The 9,887-nt window shown below is 34.8% G+C and overlaps 1 long non-coding RNA gene across 1 annotated transcript in view; it reads right to left on the bottom strand.

Moving 5' to 3' along the window:
* Positions 1-9,887, bottom strand: part of LOC115939736 (uncharacterized) — a 786,065-nt gene that overhangs the window by 554,844 nt on the left and 221,334 nt on the right. The window contains exon 3 of the long non-coding RNA XR_014139548.1: positions 8,922-9,025. This is a non-coding gene — a long non-coding RNA (uncharacterized LOC115939736). The remainder of the gene's footprint in view (positions 1-8,921; positions 9,026-9,887) is intronic.

The following is a 9,887-nucleotide window of genomic DNA, read 5'->3' on the forward strand; positions in this document are numbered from 1 at the left end:
TAAAAAAGAATGAAATCTTGCCATTTGCAGCGACATGGATGGATCTAGAAGATTTAATGCTAAGGGAAATAAGTCAGAGTAAGAAAAATACCATACAATTTCACTCATATGTATAATTTAAGAAACAAAACTAACCAAGAAAAAAAGAGACAAACCAAAACACAGACACATAGAGAACTGATGGTTACCAGAGGGAGGCGGGTGGGAGGATGGGTGGGAGGATGGGTGAAATAGATAGAGGGGATTAAGAGCACACTCATCATGATGAGCACTGAGTAACAGAAAGAACTGCTGAATTACTTTACTGTACACCTGAAATTAATAAAACACTGCATGTTAATTGTATATACATATATGTGTACATATGTACGAATATGTATTAAATGATCTTCAAAAGAGAATGCTGAATTACGTGTGTATTATTTGTGAAGTGAATATACCGGAGAGAAAATGAATTTACACTGAATTTATAGAAGCTATATGATTGCACATGTCAACGTGGATAAATTTCAAAACAGAACATTGAAACAAAAGCAAAGTGAAGAATGATCCACTCAGCAGGTACCTTAAAAAATTTCCAAAATTTAAAAATCCTATTGCCTTGTTTTGGATCATATACATGAGATGGCAGTAAAAATACATGCAGAAGAATGACACATACCAGATTTAGTACAGTTTGTAACTGTGTGTGTGTGTGTTTAGTGAAATGATCAAAGGAATAAATGGGATTTCGCAGTGTTTTTATCATTTTCTTTTCCTGGAAAATTGGGTATATGGTTATTTTTTTTTTTCATATTATCCTCTGTGTCTTTCAATGTGAAATAGTTGATCACTCAAAACAGAGAAAATGGTATATTGTGCTGGAGATAGTAGCTATGGACAGAACTTTAAGAAATTTTGCCCAAAAGAGGGGAGGGATAAAAATGAGCTAGTAAGTACAAAGAGACAGGATTAGGTTGGTTGGTTTGTTTTGGGGGCTTTCTTGTGTTTTTTTGGAGGGGAGGAGCATGTTTGTATGCCTAAAGTTGTGACCCTTTTTAAAAGTGAATTCTTCAATATGTGGAGAAGAAGACTCCAGAGAGTAAGGAGACATCCTACCGTAGATAGGAACATGGGCCCTGTATTGACCAAACCAACAAGGCTGCACAAAATGGTAGAAGGGTAAGGTCCTTCAGTGAAACTGAAGAACCCTGGGCTGGAAAAAAAGCAGCTCTCTTGGATAATTAGTACAGAATGGATGGTTAGAATGGAAGGGAAAAGGGCCCATGTTCCTATCTACGTTTCACTAAAGACACACACACACAGTTACAAACTGTACTAAATCTGGCATGTGTCATTCTTCTGCATGTATTTTTACTGCCATCTCATGTATATGATCCAAAAACAAGGCAATAGGATTTTTAAATTTTGGAAAATTTTTAAGGTACCTGCTGAGTGGATCATTCTTCACTTTGCTTTTGTTTCAATGTTCTGTTTTGAAATTTATCCACGTTGACATGTGCAATCATACAGCTTCTATAAATTCAGTGTAAATTCATTTTCTCTCTGGTATATTCACTTCACAAATATTACACACGTAATTCAACATTCTCTTTTATTCATACATATGTACACATATATATGCATATACTTATATAAGCATATTATATCTACAATTTTATACATGTAATTATAGCTATCAACATTTTGGCATCTTGTACATAATTTTTGTGCATGTTTGAATTTTTCATGGTGTTGTTTAGAAATTGAATATTCATGTCTTTCATCAACTCTAGACAAGCTTCGTGCATTATCTCTTTGAGTCACACTTCCCATTCTATAATTCTATAAATTTGTGCTCACCTTTTATCCTCACATTTCAATTTACTATTTCTCTATCACCCAGTTTGTAAACTCACTTCTCAGCTGTGTATACTATCTAACCTCCAGTTTAATCCAGCCACTGCATTTGAAATAATCTATATGTAATTTTTTTTTAATGTAAATTTCTCATTTCTCTTTGTTTCTGTTTAAATCTGCCTTGTCTTTTCTTGATCTGGTGTATTCCTTATGTGCTTGTTTCCCCTTTCCTTTCTTTGATAATGTAAATATACTCATTAGAGTCCACAGGTGCTAATTCAATGACTGCAAATAGGGGGTTGTTTCTGTTGGTTCTTTTGCTGACCCCTGCTCCTGGAAACTTTTCTTCTCATGTGATTTGAATTAGGCTGTGAAAGCATCTTAGTGTGTGTTCCTCTACAGTATTTATTTTTGTTTTGCCAGGTGTTCTAGGTTATTTTAAACCCTGCACCAATCATTAATTTTTTAGCTTCAAGTTTCCGGCAAAACACAGAAACTGCATATTTGAACATTAAATTGAAAGCAGGTCTGTTGTTATCAATTCTTAGTTGTGATTTTTATCCTTTTTAGCAGTCAAGTGAAGACAGACAAGATTTCATATTGTCTCTTTGACAGTGCCCAGAATTATTTTCAATTACATTTCTTCACTGAGATTGTAGCCATTCAATAAAACTGGTTGAGAGAATTTCAGTAAAATCTTCATGCTTCACACAAGTTCAAAATCCTATCTCTTCCCCCCCCCACCACCAATATGATAATTAACAAAGGTCTATCTGATATTGAGACTGGCAGTGCTCCCAGGACAGTTGAAGCCAGAGAAACCTCTCACTATTCTGGCTTTCCAGCTCATCTTCATTGTTGGCCCAGAGGAATTTCTCTTATTTTCTAGCTAGTTCATCTGTATCTTTAAAATAATATTCATTGTCTATTATCCATCACTTTTTTAAAAGAAGTTTTATAGATTGTTTCTCCATGTTAGCACTATAAGGTCTTTCTACTATGAAATGTAATTGAATATATAAGCATAAGAAGAAATAGTCATTAAAAAACCCTATTCAATTTTTATAGCATCATATACTAATTTTGTTTAAATTGTTTTTATACAAACATAGCATGTACTAGTCTTTTAAAATCATTTCAGTTGTGAGTTGCTATAATTGCAATACTCAAATCTCTTACAGATACTGAAAACATACACAAACTATTATTGATATTATTGGCAATTAAATGAATACATGAAGAAAAAGAATTTTGATTTAGTTGAATGTGGGAGTAAGGTAATATGATTCTATGCAAATAAAGAAAACTTCAAAGAGTTTCTGAAGAATATATGAAAAATAAATCATTACCCAAAGCTAAAGAATATTATTTAATATAGGTACTGCTCCTAAATGCTATAGCCAAAGGGACACACAAGAAATGATAGAATGATAAAGAATGGGAAAGCACAATAAGCCAAATATTTTAAAACAAACAAAAACTTAGTTGTAATGGCTTTATCACCAAGTTCTACATGAACCTAGAGCAAGTAACTAAATCATTTTGATAATCAGATTCCTTAACTGTCATAATCTCATGGTCCTATGGTGAGAACAGGGCATTGTCTTATATATTTTCCCTTGATAGAATAGTCATAAACTGGCCTTAAGGTGAAGAGTAGCCATTCCACCCAAGTTAATGAGATTATCACCCCACAGAAATGCCAAATTACTTACGGTAACTAAGCATTACTAATTTTTAAAGAAATATAAGTCAATATATTCTCAAATGATAAAGGTTAGATCTATACTTATTTTCATAATAGTTATAATACCTAACATTTTACCTCAAATCCCAATACTTCATATTATCTTAAATTTGGCCAAAGATATACTGGGAGCTGGATTTGCTTCACCAATTACTTTGACCATAACATTTCACCCCAAATATTCATTTCTCCTCTTGCACAGGTTACCATTAATTAATAGCCACACAATGCTATCAAAAAACAAAAAAACATGATCACAACTATATGACATTCAGCAATTGTCCTCATATCTGGACTTGACAACTGAGCAACTTAGTTCTGGTTCAAATGCTTCTCATCAATGTTTGTGAAAAGTTGAGGCAATGAAACTGTGAGTCCAGAGAGACCAAATGGCCAAAGACTGCAGAACAGGCTACGCAAGAGCTGCAACAGGAAGAATTCTAAGGATCTACTGAGAATTTCTTCGAGTATTAAGCAAACTAACGAAGAGTTCATGCAGACGCCTGCAGTCAGAAAAAGAGCCAAATGAGAAGATTAGGTGCTACATGCTTAGTGCTCACACTGAGTCTGGAATAACACCTGTTCCCACCAACCATGCTGAAAATTGAGAATGCACAATTTTGGGTTCAGATGCAAGGACAGTTTTGCTCCAAGTTTGGGGAATAATCAGGCCTGGACTAAACACAACTTCCACCTAAGACATCTTAAACACCAGACCCCAAATGACTCGAAGTGTTTCCAAGAAATTTAATTGTGTCCCAGAACAAATCTCAAGGTATTTAAATGAAAACAAAGTTTCCAGCATCCAACAATATAAAACTTAAAATGTTTGGAATCCAGTCAAATATTACCAGACGTACAAAGAAACAAGAAATGACCGATATTAAGAGTGAGGAGGGAAATCAGTCAAAACAGACTGACACAGATGTTAGAATTAGCAAGTAAGGTCATTAAAACAGTAACTGTATTTCACATGGTTAACAAATTAATTAGAGACATGAAATAAATAAAAAGACCTAAAATAGACTTTGAGAGATAAAAACTGTAATATAGGAGATGATGAACACACTGGATAGGATTAATGGCAAATTAGACATGTAAAGGAAAAGAAAGTTGAAGATATAGCAATATGAACGATCCAAATAAAATAGAAAATAAAATTTTTTAAATGAACAAAGCATCATTGATCAGTGGCACAACTTCAAATGGTCCACTATATAAGCAACTGGAGACCCCCTAAGGGGAGCAGTAAGAGAGACAAAGACACACTGGAGAAATGGCTGAGAACTTTCCACATATGATAAACTATAAACCTACAGACCCACAAATCTCAATAAATGCAAAAACAAGATGAAACTGCAGATAATCACAATAATCAAATTGCACAAAATCAATGATAAAAAGAATATTTTATGTCATATTTCAAAAACACACATGAGGTAGGTAGCTTCTAAAAAAAAAAAAAAATCCCAACGTTCCAGGGCTTATGATATATGAGCCTTTATATGTAGCCTGCACACAATGACTTGCTTCTGACAAATACCAGGCCATCCCTTTTAGACACACTTCAATACATGCCACTGACTCCAAGCACGAATATGGTCATCTTGTCACCTAGGCTGATCCACAAGAAATATATACCAAGTCTATCCCACCAAGAAAGGGACTGGCTAATGATCACTCTTTTTTTTTTAAGATTTTATTTATTTTAGAGAGAGACAGTGCATGTGAGCAGGGAGAGGAGCACTGGAGAGGGAAAGGAAGAGAATCTCCAGCAGACTGTGCTGAGTGAAGAGCCCAACATGGCGCTTGATCCCATGACCCTGAAATCATGACATAAGCCAAAACCAAGAGCCAGATGCTTAACTGACTGAGCCACCCAGGCGCCCCTAATGATCACTCTTAAGACTATTTCTGCACCGAAGCAGCAAGTCAAAGCAACAACAAAACTTCCATTTGTCTAGCATGTCTTTCATTCAGGATGATAGCCATAGGGAGAGAGGAAAACAAAAGATAATTAGCTTTTACGGCAACTTAGTCAGTTGCTCCTATTCACATAATAAACTAAGCAAGTCCCTTGAAGATTATTTTTCTTATTTAAAGTCATTCATTGCCATTAAGATGTCTCCAATCTCCCAGGAATAGCTACATGCTTTACAAAATGTTCTCCATAATCTGTACTGTGTGTTAAATAATAATTATAAACACTAATAAATTAACACACTCACTGGCTGTCTTACACCTTTGCCTGCTATTTTAATATGCACTGCACTTAATGACTTCTTAGAGAATAATATCAGAATAAAAGAACAGTCATTACCTTCTGTCCTTGAATATATTAGAATAAAATACTTAATAATCATATGAAACTGTACTGGGCTGTGTGTATGTATGTTTGACATCAACTATTAACTTGATCTGATAATGCAGTTTTGTAAAACTATCATTGTTCATGTACCCTCAATCTATCCTCAGAGCTATATGTACCTCTGTTTGAAAAATCACTTTTATAAAATTTGCCAGTCTTCTAAAGTAATATCAAATATACAAAGAATTTCCAAGTATAAACAAATTTAATTTAATGACTTAATAGAGTATCAATATTCTACTTCATATTACACTCTTCTAGCAGTTCCTATATCTTTACATCCCATAAATTGGCAATACTAGCATCTCTTACCCAGAAGCTCAGTTATGTTTGTATAAATTCTTGTGCAACATAATTACTAAAAGATCTCCCAAGATGAGATCGGGGAAAATACTCAAAAGCATCTTGGAGAAATGTAACAAATACTTTGTGTGTTTGTTCTTACAAGGTCAAAATCCAGCATGTGAAAATGATATCACATTAGTTCTCTTCAAGGTCATGATTAGAACATCAAAGTCTGTGGAAAAACAAACATTTGCATTTCATATGAAGTGTGATCAATAATCAGTGCATCTATTACATGGCTCGTAAGATAAGCAAGGATTGCTGAAGAGTTACTACCCGTTTGATAAAAAAGAAATATTTACTGAAATGGAATAATGTATGGTGATCCCATTTCATGTTGCTAAACCAGGCAAGCATTAGTAAACGAACCCTCTAGACAGAAAAGACAACATTTTAACACAGTTATAGGATGATATAATCCCAGAAAAATATGAATTCATGTTATAGGAAGGAAACCTAGCTGCCATGTTCTCATTCTAGGGATGACACTCTTTATGCAGGGGATGTCAGGTCACTTCTCAAAGTCACACAGCTATTAGGGGCACAACCCGGAAAAGGTCAGTTCTTAGATTTCCAATTCACTATTCTTTCCAGGTCGTCAATATATTTTAGAAATTTCATTTTGAGGATAAAATTTAAAACCAAAACAAGAATAAAAAACCTCCCACTCAGGGGCTTTGAGGTAAGACCCTTAGTTGAATCCAAAGGAAAAAAAAAATCATTAGCCCAAGTGAGAAAAGGATAACCCTCCTCTTCCTGCTAAAATTTCTTCACATTTTGCTTTTGATCATTGCTAACAGAGCTCATTTGTACTGTTTCCTTTAATGTACCTTGCCTCATCCCATTTCTCCTCTAACTATGGAAGATTTTCAGGTTTTAAAATCAAGCCTTGAGCTAGTGAGGGCCAAGTAGATTGATAACTAAGCGGGATGCCTTATTAGCAGAGGCTGAAAATATTGAAAAAGCCCACAACATTCCAGCAAAAATTTCAGTGTTCATTTCTTTCCCTAGTTACAAAGTTACTTCTACTTTGTGGCCTAAATTGCTCTCTTGCTAGCTAAAGAAGCTTCTCATTAGCATGAAGCTATAAAATATTAACAGAGGAATTACTTCTTCTTTGGAACGAGACACCTTGAACAACTTGCTCAATATATTTCCAATTTATACTTCCTGGTTCATTGAAGAAACTGTCTATCCAAACAGCATTGGAAAGAAGGTGGAGAATCAGCCAAGGCAACATAAAAGAGCCCATAATCTATTGAAGAATAGGGTGCATTTCATCATGACAAACATTTTTACTGAAACCTTTGATCATAAACTTATATGGGCACAATTATTCCCAGAACAGCTGGAAGACTTGCTGAAGTGTTTACAAGGGTTACCTAATATTACCAGTCTTGACAGATGTTTATTTTTTCTCCTCCTATTGAGTTGTCCAAATATGTATTTGCATGTATAAATTATTCCAACTATTATGGAAATAAATAAGATGTATCATGCTTGAAAATATGACATTTTATCTACAAAAAACAAAACAAAACAAATTCATGAGGAATATTTTAAAAATAATTGGATGTGGTTTTTCTTCCCAATTTTTTGCAGCTCTTCCTTACATAGGGTAGAGGTGCAATGTTGTCTCAACAAATATAAAATGTACAAAGCAGAATTTTAAGAGAATAGATTGAAGTTCACTAAAGCATTAATTTAAATGTTCAAGGTCATTAGATTTCTTGAATATTAACAAAATGTTCTGCTATAGCGGGCATCAACTATGGGTGAATATACTCTTTTTTTTAAATTTTATTTTATTATGTTATGTTAATCACCATACATTACATCATTAGTTTTTGATGTAGTGTTCCATGGTTCATTGTTTGCGTATAACACCCAGTGCTCCCTGCAATACGCGCCCTCCTTAATACCCATCACTGGGCTAAACCATCCAAATACACTCTTCAGCTTCAGATTTTTAACACGAACAGAAATCTGGCCTGTAGCTCCCCTTCTGTGGGAGCAGAGTACCAAGGGGATTGCCAAGTTTGTTTTTGCAATGGATTGTATTTGAGACTCTAATAAAGTATATTATGTTAGAAATTTTAATGAATGTTCTCAGAAATACATGCTCTTCACTTTCTGCTTTAAATGTGTACTACACTGTTATTAAACAATGCTAATCCAATCTGCAAACATAGCTGGCACTGATCCTCTGTGAAAGCCAAGGTTCTCCTTTCTATGAAAAGTGAAACAAATCCTGAGGATCTTTTCTCATTACTTAAACATACACCCTGGTAATGGAAATGCACCCAACATTTTATGCAGAGTTTAAATCCTCCCAATTTCAAGATCACAATGGTTGCCAAGTACTAGTCACAAGAGTCACGGCTAGATTTCATATCCAATGCAAGGCAGCCATACATGAAGACCAGAAACCAGGACCAACACTTACCTACTATTCTTCTTTCAAATCCAACACAGCAAGATTTAAAAGAAATACTTCAAAGGAAATTCACTGTGATTAAAAGTAAGCCGTTATAACCACTACACAGAAGTCCTCCACAAATTCCTTTCTTAAAGAAAAACTGTATCAGACATAAAATAAATCATAAACATTATCTATCTTACCTCCTCGCTGTCAGGGGAGAGACCAGATGCCAAGAGTCAACACGTTCCCAGAGACAGTCTTCAACCGAGTGCAGTTTAGTTCTTTTGAACATAAAACTTTCCATCTACAAAAAGAGTTCAAACCATTTACAATCACACACACACACAATACTAACATGCATACATATGTGCCAATAATTACATAAACTGAATAACAAAATTTTTATTAAATGTCGTTTTCTTATAATTTCCCAAACAGAAAAAAATGTATTAAAATTCACTTTTTCTTGAGAAAGAAATTGGTTTTTGTGGCTTTTGTAAAATAAATTTATTTATTTATTTATTTATTTATTTATTTATTTATTTATTTATTAGAGAGAGAGAGAAAGCATGCAAGTGAGGGGGGGTAGGAGCAGAGGGAGAGGGCAACTCAAACAGACACTTCAATCTCATGACCCTGAGATCAGGACCTAAGCCAAAACCGAGTTGGATGCTTAACTGACTGAACCACCCAGGTACCCCAAGACATTGTTTTAAAAACAATCTCTAGAAATTTTGAAAACTACAGGAGGATACTCCTAAAATAAAAAAGTCAAGAAAATTAGATCATTTAATGTTATCTCTAGGATGCTGATCTCAAAGGATTATAATGGATTTAGAGGGAGGATCAAGATGGTGGAGGAGTAGGAGACCTAAATTTCATCTGGTCCCAGGAATTCAATTAGATAGGGATCAAACCATTCTGAACATCTATGAACTCAACAGGAGATTGAAGAAAAGAAGAGCAGCAACTCTCTGAAAAGAAAAGTGACCACTTTCTGGAAGGTAGGACATGGGGAGAAGTGAATCCGAGCTGATATTCGGGAAGATAGATGGCGGGGGAGGGGGCCTCCATCGGCTGCTTCTGGCAAGTGATAGAGCAGCAGAGCACAAAATCAGAAATTTTAGAAGTCTGCTCCGCTGATGGACGTAGCTCCAGTGGCTAAG

This window comes from Leptonychotes weddellii, chromosome 13, assembly GCF_054177405.1.
Source record: "Leptonychotes weddellii isolate Sample4059 chromosome 13, ASM5417740v2, whole genome shotgun sequence".
Lineage (NCBI taxonomy): Eukaryota > Metazoa > Chordata > Mammalia > Carnivora > Phocidae > Leptonychotes > Leptonychotes weddellii.